This window comes from Puma concolor, chromosome A2, assembly GCF_028749965.1.
Source record: "Puma concolor isolate L17-30 chromosome A2, mPumCon1.1.hap2, whole genome shotgun sequence".
NCBI classification, from domain to species: domain Eukaryota; kingdom Metazoa; phylum Chordata; class Mammalia; order Carnivora; family Felidae; genus Puma; species Puma concolor.
The window spans coordinates 39,717,419-39,729,238 of NC_141668.1; the positions used below are offsets into that span (position 1 = coordinate 39,717,419).

Genomic DNA, 11,820 nt, shown 5'->3' on the forward strand with positions numbered 1-11,820 from the left:
ATAGACAAATTGTAATCTTGTTTTTTATTTAAAATAGTATATAGCCTCTTGACATTGAAACATGCATGCCTTTTTGAGACATTGGAATCCAAAATTATTTTCACAGAAAATGAAAAGCATTAATATTTTCTTTTTTGTTGAAACAGTAAGGTATTATCTTTTCTAAAATGAAAAGTTAAATTTATATTTGAATAGTCTTTTATTATAATACTCAATAATAACTCGGGTAAGTGGTCACATTCAGATGTTTGGTTTCTGAGTTTATTTTGCCTCTATCAGGTCTTCTGAGTTTCCCTTCTTTTCTTACCAGTGCGCCATTGCTTATGTCCCATTCTACGTGTCATTGCTGCTGTCTGTCCTTCCTGAGACACAGGGCATTGAGAGGTGTATGTTGAACATGAAGTCCTTTGACTTACTGGCATGTCCAGCCTTGCATCCTCTATATTGAGTTTCATTCTGAAGAGGAATGAACCTTCTTGACCTTTGCCATTGTGCTGCAAAAGTAGTTCAAAATGGCAAGGATGGTTGTTCCATAAAGAAGGTAAAGCAGTTAAGTACGTATCAGGATTATGGTAGAGTTCATATCACTCTGTCATATTCTTTCCATTATTAACTGAGTTCATTTCTCATGATTGCCTTGTGAATTAGGTTTACTAACCTCAGAAAAGTTCAATATTTGCTAAACAGTCCTGAAACTGGTAGATGGCAGAGTTGAAATTTAAGCCCAAGAGTGTCTGTCTTACTTTATTTTAGGCTTATTCTGGGAAGTTTGTGAAAGTGCATTCTGAGTAATACTCTGGAGATCATATTTCTTATGCTGGTGTTTTCATATGATTTGTCAGTATCACCAAACCAGGCTAGGGTTCTAGTACTCTGCAAAAGAAAAGCAGGATTACAACTCAAAGATAATTCTGGCAAATTGGAAGAACTAGTAAATGTAAACAGAGCAGAGCTCAATAGAGATATACGCAGGGTAATTCACAAAAGGAGAAAAAACTAAGTGTACAAATGCAAGAGTATAATATTAAGAGGTACTAGGCAATTCTCTATTTCTCCTGCAGCCGTGGTCATGACTTAATTATGGAGAATTTGGAGAGAATCCAGAGGAATCCAACAGAAAATATTAAAAGGTTTGAGAAATTTACTCTGTGATGAAAGTCTGAAAGACTGGGTTTATTTAGCCTAGAGAAGCGAAGTCTGAATAGGGACTTAATTACAGTCTTCAGGTTCAGTGAAATCATAGACACAGAGGCCATGAGTGTTTCTCAGGAGAATTGTCTTTTGACAGGCATTCTCAAATATGGTTGTTTTCTTGGTTTTCACTGCGTGTGAAAGGATATTATATGAGTGATGATGAGCAGCTGTTCTTTCTTCGCTGCAGGGGGACAAGCAAGAAAGAGCTTAAATCACCACAGGAGTGATTTAAGGAGAACTTTTCAGCTGGTGGAGATTCTTCTCTCTAAGCTCTATAAAAGTATGAGAGCACCTGTCAGAAATAAGGCTGGATGATAGGCATTTTCATGTTATAATTTTAAGGCTAGTTCAGTTTGGTTGGAACCACTTAGGCACTTTCTGAGGTACTTGTGGGCCAAAGCCCAGGAAGGTCCTGAGTTTTGAGAAAGGCAATTCAGATGATGTGAGCTGCTGTGACCACTGGTCATCTGGCAAGTTCTGTTTTCTTTCTTAACATTTTTGGTTACTGCTCCTTAAAAACTCTCTTTGGACTGAATCTCCCCAGATTGCATACTGTTATTTGTGACTCTTCATTGCTTCTTTGTATCTAGAAAAACATTCATTTCCTTAGTAGTTGGTCTAATCTAATTTTAAGGGAGGGTTGGTTTCTTTTTCTTTCTTTTTTGTTTTTTTTTGAAGTTTATTTACTTTTGGGAGAGAGAGAGAGAAAATCCCAAGCAGGATCCACACTGTGCAAAGCCTGACCTCACGAACCATGAGATCATGACCTGAGCCGAAAGAAAAGACATTTAACTGACTGAGCCACTTGGGCCCTGAGGAAGCGTTTCTAATTAAAGTTACATAGTAGAGTATGGGATGCAGACAGATACCTTCTATAGGATATTTACTTGGATTAACTACCTTCTTCCCTTCCTTCCTTCCTTTCTTCTTTTCTCCCACAAATAGCTACTGAAATCCTGCCAGATTCTAGGCACTGGGGATATAAAACAGGCAAAAATCTCTGCCATGGAGAGGTGAATAATAATAAAAAAAACATACTTGGGGGCACCTGGGTGGCTCAGTCGGTTAAGCGTGCAACTCTTGATTTCAGCTCAGGTCATGATCTTGTGATTTTTGAGAGTGAGCCCCACTGAACTGCCCTAACAGCGTGGAGCCTGCTTGGGATTCTCTCCCTCCCTCTCTCTCTCTCTCTCTCTCTCTCTCTGTGTCTCTCTCTCTCTCTCTCTCTCTCTCTCTCTCTCAAATAAATAAATAAATAAACATAAAAACAACATAGTATATTAAATAGTGATAAGTGTCATTTGGGGGAAAAATGAAGCATATAAAAGGAATTATACAAGATCAAACAAAGGTCAATTTGAAATATATTTGTCAGAAAGGCCTCATGTATCTAGGCATCAGAGATATTTTTGAGGTGCCCATTCTGAGCTTCTGCTGCTCTTTTCCCCTTGCTTGCCAGAAACTGGAATCAGCAACTTGGCACATCATTTCTTATAGGGGTGCTGACTTCTGATATAAAGGGAGCCTGCAAGATTTAAATACTTAACTTCATTTTTTAAAAAGAAGCCCATCCATCAGGTTTTAATAAACACTAATTGTATTTTAAAATTACCTCTGAAGGCATTGAAGACATCCCAGAAATGGTACAAATAGGGCCAGAATTTAGTAAGTACATAAAACAGTCTATTTACTGCCTTCAGTGTATTTACAGGAATATTCCTCCTCACTTTATATTTTGTCTCATGTTGTGTGTTGCATGTGTGAGTGATTTTCTGCGAAGGGCACTTGGCAGTGGAGTGTGAAAGGACTCAACATCCTCACTCCCCGGCAGCCTACTTAATGCACATGATCCAGCGATAGTGGGTCAATAGCATAACCTTTATATTTGAAGAAAGCCTTTTTTTTTTTTTTTAATTTTTTTTTTCAACGTTTATTTATTTTTGGGACAGAGAGAGACAGAGCATGAACCGGGGAGGGGCAGAGAGAGAGGGAGACACAGAATCGGAAACAGGCTCCAGGCTCCGAGCCATCAGCCCAGAGCCTGACGCGGGGCTTGAACTCCCGGACCGCGAGATCGTGACCTGGCTGAAGTCAGACACTTAACCGACTGCGCCACCCAGGCGCCCCGAAGAAAGCCTTTTTAAAACAAATTAAGAAAGATGTGGAATTACTGCTGTAAGTATGGGAAGTGATTGAATTACATTGTCATTTTCTTTGTAGTAGCAAGTTGGGGTAGGGAAGACATTAAGAGATAGGGCGTAGGTTACTGATTTACAGTAATGTCTAACCTAGTATAAGTTAGTAGGTGTGTTTGAATAGGGTATGACTCAATTCAAGGACCTCCCTTTGAGGTGATGGATATTAAGGGAGATTTAACTGTACTAATACTTACTATGTTCACTAATAAAATTCCAATTCAGATGGCCTTTAAAATGTAAGATCTGGGGCTGTGACAAGGTCAAAATGCTTCTGTGGGTACAGAACACTTAATGCAAAGACAAAACAGTCAAGGATAAGGAAGGTAATTATATTAATGATTTTTTAAAAAGCATTGGAGGATGCTTTAGGTTACTCTCTGGAACTCCCAAATAGTTTGGATCTCTTCCCTAAAACTCCCAGAATTGGTCCTGTGATTTGTATATCCCTTTGGAGTCACTGAAAGAATAACCTGGGATACTTGCCCAGTGTTGTAGTTTCACATCCAGTTCAGTTCAACACCTTCACCATTGCTTAAACCTTGCCTCAGTATTGAAGTCCATTCAGAATTTGCCACCAACTTGTCTTTCCAGGCTTTTCCTTACTTCTTAAATAAATTCCTTAAGTCTTAATTTAAAAAAATATTTTTTTCCCCAAGGCAAAGAGAAATAGCCCTTGTAGAATACTTAATTCCTTTTGACGAAGTTTGGCCAACCCTACAATGACAATCTTTATTCCTACGCTTACCCACAATTGGATGTGATGTCTCCTTTTTTTGGAACTCACATAAGCACTTTGTTTAATATACATATGTCAGTGCCTCAGAAACAGCAGTAACAACAAAAACAACAAGCTACATACATACATACATACATACATACACCCAAATTAAATTGCAAGGCAGTCTTCATGTGACTCTTAGGAAGTATATGGTGGGCAAATCTGATGTTTACTTGTGGAGTGAATTTGATTATTATACTTATGGAAACTTAGATTCTGTTAGGTTGACATTTATACAGTTTACATTTCTCAGCCTTATGGATGAAAATAAAATATTGCAGACTTCATAGACTTCAACACGTCCTTCTCTTGCTTTCTTGTAACTATACTTGTGTAAGAACCAGCCCAGTGAATTGTCCATCTTTGAAACTTAGGACCATTTCAAAGTCCTGGCTTCTACCCTTCACCCATGTTGGCTCTACATTTCTGTTTCTTGTGATAGGACACAGAAATCCCCCCTCCCCACCTTTTTAAAAGAATCATCATCTTTCCCCCAACACTAGACTCAAATCAGAATATCTGGCAGCTTTTAAGCTCATGGAAACTGAACAAAACTAGCAAGCAGCTTTTGCTGTTTTTCATATTCAATACCATGAAGGAAATATCTTTTTGTTTGAACAATGAAGCCTTAGCATTATTATTGTCATTATCATCATCCTCACTATTACTAACTACTATTGCTACTATTAGTATTATTTTGGTGGGGGAGTCTTGATTTCGTGGAACAGAAGACTAATTTATGTCTATTTTATGATATAGGTGCTCTCCTCTCTCTTCCATGCAATTATGGTGCCTTAATGTAGCAGTCATGGTCAAAATCAGAATCTATAAATGTTTTCCTGACACCTCAGTAAATACTTTTGGTCAAGTAAAGCAGGAATATGTTTGGAATTCCATTTTATGTCTTAATAGCTTGATTCACTACTACGTGAGCAGGAAATATGTCACTCACATTTCTTTCCACTGAAAGAAGAGAAAAAAAGTTCCCTATTATGCTGGTATTTGGAATTTATTACCACAAACTAGAGGTGGTGTTTAAAAAAATTGTTTCTTATTTCTAATTATTGTCATTAAGAATGGTTTCATAGAACATTCTCTAAAATCAATTGCAGACATCCTTTAGCATTTTATTAGTTTGTAGCTAACAGCCACATAGAGCAAATTATCTCACTTACCTAGGGAGAGTATGTTTTGGAGCCAGTTTATCTTGAAAGGTATCTTGAAACATTACCTAATGTTAATTATTCTAAAGATGTCTTATCAAGTGTTTTCTTTTATAATATGTGATTGGGAATGCTGACCTTAAAAATTGTGTATCCTAAAATTGTTGTGACTAGGCCCCAAGTCTCTAGGATCTAAGGCACCCAGTGATGAGTTTTAAAAAGGACCCATGACCTTTTCTGAAAGAAATCCTAGTCTCCCTCTGATAAAGAATGGGATAATATCCACATGCAGCCGTTAGGTCTTCCTGAGATGATGCAATCCTGGCTGTTGGTCAGTTGATTGGCAAAGTTCCTTATGCCCTTAGTTGGGTCTTATTTCTTCTCAGAGACCACAGTTTCTAACTCTGTGCTACGTTATCCTTAATGAAACTCAGTCATGGTAAGTAATATTTGTGGAAGATTCCAGAGGAATATGTAATACATCCATTCTGTTAGAGATTCAATTTTTTTTTTTTTTACCTAATTCAAGCTAGACCATCATACAGCTATGTTTTACTCCCCTTGAGAGTTGTTTTTACTTAGTTGTACTGTCGCATTAGGTCTTGGCCAGATGAAGGGTCATTATGCATAAACAGCCTCAGGGAAGTGATTATTATATTCATCACAGTGGAGTTGGTTCATGCAACACAGTGTTTGCTTTATGAACATCCACAGAAGAAAGTGCTTAAAGGTTTTATTGTCAGGGAAAGATGAACCTCAGGGCAACTGTTGCTGAGAATCCACTAACTCATGATTTTGCTCTCTATCTCTAAATAAACTTCTGTTAGACTATGGTGAACTTCCTTGAGTCCATCTTGTTTCTTTTATTATTACTTTTATTTTACTTCAATAGCTAGCCTTTTTAGTATGATGCCGTATTTGCAGAAGTGGTTAAAAATCTTTCAGAATGAGGTAGGGGATGAATGAGAAAAAATATACAAATGAATCCTTTGTATCTTCTTCCTTGATTTTGTATTAAAGTAACATTTCTTTACCTAACCTCCCTATCAGATGTGAGGTCTGTCAGGGTAAAGATTGTGTTTCTCATTTCTTTTTTTGTGTAGAAGTATTAAATACAGTGCTTTGCATTTAATAGGCTCTCCATGAATATTTTTGCATTAAATCAATATGCATTTATTGAATCAAAGTACTGTTGGGTATACAAATACCAATAAACTATGTTGCCTAGCCTTAGGAAATTTAGTTACAGTTTGGAGAGACAGGAGAAAGGCTGTGTTAAGAGCTGACATATGCTGTGGAAGTCTTTGGGAGGGAAAAAGGAATTCTGATCTGTGGAGGTGTAGTGGTGACATAAGGTGGGTCTGGAACAACGAGTAAGACTTTCTCAGGGGAAGACTGGCTTAGCATTGAAAGTTGAATTGGGTGGAACATTTATACAATTCTTGTATGCTCCAGAATCACTTTTTTTCCCTCAAGCTTCAAGGATTTTCCTTTAAGTTAGTGTTCTGAAATTTAGACAAAAAGACCTTATTGATGCCATGATTTTAAAGACTTCAGTCTTCTCTGGTCCAAACTTTAGAACCTTAATCTTTGCAGTTTGTCATGGTATATTAACCTCTTCCCTTCATTTTCTGAATATGTAAAAGCTTTTATCTGGATCTTCTCACGTCCTATTAGATATTTCCAAGGAAACCTTATTTAAGCCATGGTTTTGTAAATAATGATTTTTTGTTTTTTTTTTAATAATTTTTGTTTTTACTTTCTGCACAGTTTGTCTTAATTAACAAGATGCCTTTGAAGTTGTTCTTTGGGCTCTGGCATTGTATTAAAGGCCATTTGTGGTCTCCATCCTGATGACCTTTCCAGCCTTGTGTCCCTTTACTTCTTTCTCCCAAGCCACAGTTATGCCTATATACACACATATACACACATATATACACACATATATAATTTATTGTCAAATCGATTTCCATACAACACCACCCAGTGCTCATCCCAACAGGTGTTCTCCTCAATGCCCATCACCCGCTTTCTCCTCTCCCCCACCTCCCCCATCAACCCTCAGTTTGTTCTCAGTATTTAATAGTCTCTTATGGTTTGCCTCCTTTCCTCTTTGTAACTTTTTTCCCCCTCTTTCGCCTCCCCCCTGGTCTTCTGTTAAGTTTCTCAGGATTCACATAGGAGTGAAAACATATGGTATCTGTCTTTCTCTGCCTGACTTATTTCACTTAGCATAATACCTTCCAGTTCCATCCATGTTGCTGCAAATGGCATGATTTCATTTTTTTTCTCATTGCCAAGTAGTATTCCATTGTATATATAAACCACAACTTCTTTATCCATTCATCAGTCGATGGACATTTAGGCTCTTTACATAATTTTATTGTTGAAAGTACTTCTATAAACATTGGGGTACAAGTGCCCCTATGCATCAGCCCTCCTGTATCCCTTGGGTAAATTCTAGCAGTGCTATTGCTGGGTGATAGGGTAGATCTATTTTTAATTTTTTGAGAAACTTCCACAATGTTTTCCAGAGTGGCTGCACCAGTTTGCATTCCATCCAACAGTGCAAGAGGGTTCCCATTTCTCCACATCCTCTCCAGCATCTATAGTCTCCTGGTTTGTTCATTTTAGCCACTCTGACAGGCATGAGGTGGTACCTCAGTGTGGTTTTGATTTGTATTTCCCTGATGAGGAGTGACATTGAGCATCTTTTCATGTGCCTGTTGGCCATCTGGATATCTTCTCTAGAAAAGTTTCTATTCATGTCTTCTGCCCATTTCTTCACTGGATTATTTTTTTTCACGTGTGGAGTTCAATGAGTTCTTTATAGATTTTAGATGCTAGCCCTTTGTATGATATGTAATTTGCAAGTATCTTTTCCCATTCTGTCAGTTGCCTTTTAGTTTTGTTGATTGTTTCCTTTGCTGTGCAGAAGCTTTTTATCTTCATGAGGTCCAGTAGTTCATTTTTGCTTTTAATTCCCTTGCCTTTGGGGATGTCTCAAGTAACAAATTGCTACGACTGACATCAGAGAGGCTTTTTCCTGCTTTCTCCTCTAGGGTTTTGATGGCTTCCTGTCTCACATTCAGGTCCTTCATCCATTTTGAGTTTATTTTTGTGAATGGTGTGAGAAAGTGGTCTAGTTTCATTCTTCTACATGTTGCTGTCCAGTTCTCCCAGCACCTTTTGTTAAAGAGACCGTCTTTTTTCCATTGGATATTCTTTCCCGCTTTGTCAAAAATTAGTTGGCCATACATTTGTGGGTCCAGTTGTGGAGTCTCTATTCTATTCCATTGGTCTATGTGTCTGTTTTTGTGCCAATACCATACTGTCTTGATGATTACAGCTTTGTAGTAGAGGCTAAAGTATGGGATTGTGATGCCTCCTGCTTTGGTTTTCTTCTTCAATATTACTTTGGCTATTCGGGGTCTTTTGTGGTTCCATATAAACTTTAGGATTGCTTGCTCTAGCTTCGAGAAGAATGCTGGTGCAGTTTTGATTTGGAGTGCATTGAATGTGAATAGCTTTGGGTAGTATTGATATTTTAACAATATTTATTCTTCCAATCCATGAGTATGGAATGTTTTTCCATTTCTTTGTATCTTCTTCGATTTCCTTCATAAGCTTTGTATACTTTTCAGCATACAGATCTTTTGCATCTTTGGTTAGGTTTATTCTTCAGTATTTTATGATTCTTGATGCAATTGTGAATGGGATCAGTTTCTTTATTTGTGTTTCTGTTGCTTCTTTATTGGTGTATAAGAATGCAACTGATTTCTTTACAGTGATTTTGTATCCTGCGACTTTGCTGAATTCATGTATCAGTTCTAGCAGACTTTTGGTGGAGTCTTTCGGGTTTTCCATGTATAGTATCATGCCATCTGCAAAAAGTGAAAGCTTCACTTCACCTTTGCCAATTTTGATACCTTTGATTTCATTATGTTGTCTGATTGCTGATGCTAGAACTTCCAACACTATGTTAAACAACAGGGATGAGAGTGGACATCCCTGTTGTTTTCCCGATCTCAGGGGGAAAGCTCTCAGTTTTTCCCCATTGAAGATGATATTAGCTGTGGGCTTTTCATAAATGGCTTTTATGATGTTTAAGTATGTTCTTTCTATCTGGTTTAGGAATCAAAGTAACGCTGGCTTCATAGAATGAGTCTGGAAGTTTTCCTTCCCTTTCTGTTTTGTTTGGAACAGCTTGAGAAGCATAGGTATTATCTCTGCTTTAAATGTCTGGTAGAATTCCCCAGGGAAGCCCTCTGGTCCTGGACTCTTATTTGTTGGGAGATTTTTGATAACTGATTCCATTTCTTTGCTGGTTATGGGTCTGTTCAAGTTTTCTATTTCTTCCTGTTTGAGTTTTGGAAGTGTGCGGGTGCTTAGGAATTTGTCCATTTCTTCCAGGTTGTCCAGATTGTTGGCATATAGTTTTACATAGTATTTCCTGATAATTGCTTGTATTTCTGAGAGTTTGGTTGTAATAATTCCATTTTCACTTAGGATTTTATCTATTTGGGTCCTCTCCCTTTTCTTTTTGAGAAGCCTGGCTAGAGGTTTATCAATTTTGTTTATTTTTTCAAAAACCCAACTCTTGGTTTCATTGATGTGTTCTACTGTTTTTTACATTCTATATTGTTTATTTCTGCTCTGATCTTTATTATTTCTCTTCTTCTGCTGGGTTTGGGGTGTCTTTGCTGTTCTGCTTTTAGTTCCTGTAGGTGTGCTGTTAGATTTTGTATTTGGTATTTTTCTTGTTTCTTGAGATAGGCATGGATTGCAATGTATTTTCCTCTCAGGACTGCCTTCACTGCATTCCAAAGTGTTTGGAATGTCGTATTTTCATTTTCATTTGTTTCATATATCTTTTAATTCCTTCTCTAATTGCCTGGTTGACCCATTCAATCATTAGTAGGGTGTTCTTTAACCTCCATGCTTTTGGAGGTTTTCCAGACTTTTTCTGTGGTTGATTTCAAGTTTAATAGCATTGTGGTCTGAAAGTGTGCATGGTATGATCTCAATTCTTGTATACTTATGAAGGGCTGTTTTGTGACCCAGTATATGATCTATCTTGGAGATTATTGCATGTGCATTCAAGAAGAAAATATATTCTGTTGCTTTTTGATGCAGAGTTCTAAATATATCTGTCAAGTCCATTTGACCCAATGTATCATTCATTGGCCCTTGTTTCTTTATTGATCCTGTCTCTAGATGATCTATCCATTGTTGTAAGTGGAGTACTAAAGTCTCCTGCAATTACCACATTCTTATCAATAAGTTTGCTTATGTTTGTGATAAATTGTTTTATATATTTGGGGGTTTTCTGAATTTGGTGCATAGACATTTATAATTGTTAGCTCTTCTTGATGGATAGACCCTGTAAATATTATACAGTGCCCTTCTTCATCTCTTGTTATAGCCTTTAATTTAAAGTCTAGTTGTCTGATATAAGAATGGCTACTCCAGCTTTCTTTTGACTTCCAGTAGCATGATAGGTAGTTTCCTTCCCCTCACTTTTAATCTGAAGGTTTCCTCAGTTTTAAAATGAGTCTCTTGTAGACTGCAAATAGATGGGTCTTGTTTGTTTATCTATTCTGCTACCCTGTGTCTTTTGGTTGGAGCATTTCGTCCATTTACATTCAGTGTTATTATTGAAAGATATGGGTTTAGAGTCATTGTGATGTCTGTAGGTTTCATGCTTGTAGTGATGTCTCTGGTACTTTGTGGTCCTTGCAAAATTTCACTTACAGAGTCCGTCTTAGGATCTCTTGTAAGGCTGGTTTAGTGGTGATGAATTCCTTCAGTTTTTGTTTGTTTTGGAAAACCTCAATCTCTCCTTCTATTCTTAATGACAGACTTGGTGGATAAAGGATTCTCGGCTGCATATTTTTTCTGTTCATCACATGGAAGATTTCCTGCCATTCCTTTCTGGCCTGCCAAGTTTCAGTAGATAGGTCTGCTACTACCCTTATGTGTCTACCTTTGTATGTTAGGGCCTGTTTATCCCTAGCTGCTTTCAGAAGTCTCTCTTTATCCTTGTATTTTGCCAGTTTCACTATGATATGTCATGCAGAAGATCGATTCAAGTTAAGTCTGAAGGGAGTTCTCTGTGCCTCTTGGATTTCAATGCCTGTTTCCTTCCCTAGATCAGGGAAGTTCTCAGCTGTGATTTGTTCAAGTACACATTCAGCCCCTTTCTCTCTCTCTTCTTCTTCTTGATCTAAGCCACAGTTTTATGTCCAAGGGTCAGCTGTTGTCTCTCCCTGGAAGACCTTGTTGCATAATGCTCTCTATGCAAATTCCTTCCCATCCTCTATGATGCTGTCATGCTGTAAAGTCTTTCATGAACCCCAACCCAGTCAACTCTATCCCTGCACCTCATAACTGTAAGCACACAGCTCCATTAGTCCTTCCATTGATTGCAAACAATAATTTTCATTTCTTCCTCTCTGTAAGATTTAAGCTCCCAGAAGACCATCGG

General features: G+C 37.6%; 1 protein-coding gene across 1 annotated transcript in view; it reads left to right on the forward strand.

Moving 5' to 3' along the window:
• The window catches only part of IMMP2L (inner mitochondrial membrane peptidase subunit 2), a 905,116-nt gene that overhangs the window by 262,738 nt on the left and 630,558 nt on the right, over window positions 1-11,820 (forward strand). The gene's annotated exons all lie outside the window — the stretch shown is intronic.